This window comes from Penaeus monodon, chromosome 19 (genome assembly GCF_015228065.2).
Source record: "Penaeus monodon isolate SGIC_2016 chromosome 19, NSTDA_Pmon_1, whole genome shotgun sequence".
Lineage (NCBI taxonomy): Eukaryota > Metazoa > Arthropoda > Malacostraca > Decapoda > Penaeidae > Penaeus > Penaeus monodon.
Window position 1 is genome coordinate 15738672 of NC_051404.1, and position 203 is coordinate 15738874.

Genomic DNA, 203 nt, shown 5'->3' on the forward strand with positions numbered 1-203 from the left:
CTTGCATACGTGTGTGTGTGATATTGAGTATAGATTTATTTGTCCATTATTTTCACTCAAAATTAGTATTCTTGCTTTTACCATTTGGCAATATATAAATCTTAATAACTCATATCATAAACACAGCCACTAGTAAAATGAAGTAAGCAGTCAATAAACAAGAAATTATGTACAATTAATGTACAACATTTTTGAATTGTAGC

General features: G+C 27.6%; 1 protein-coding gene across 1 annotated transcript in view; it reads left to right on the forward strand.

Annotated features, from left to right (window-relative positions):
- The window catches only part of LOC119585086 (tyrosine-protein phosphatase non-receptor type 2-like), a gene marked incomplete in the record, with an annotated part of 74581 nt that overhangs the window by 61559 nt on the left and 12819 nt on the right, over positions 1-203 (forward strand).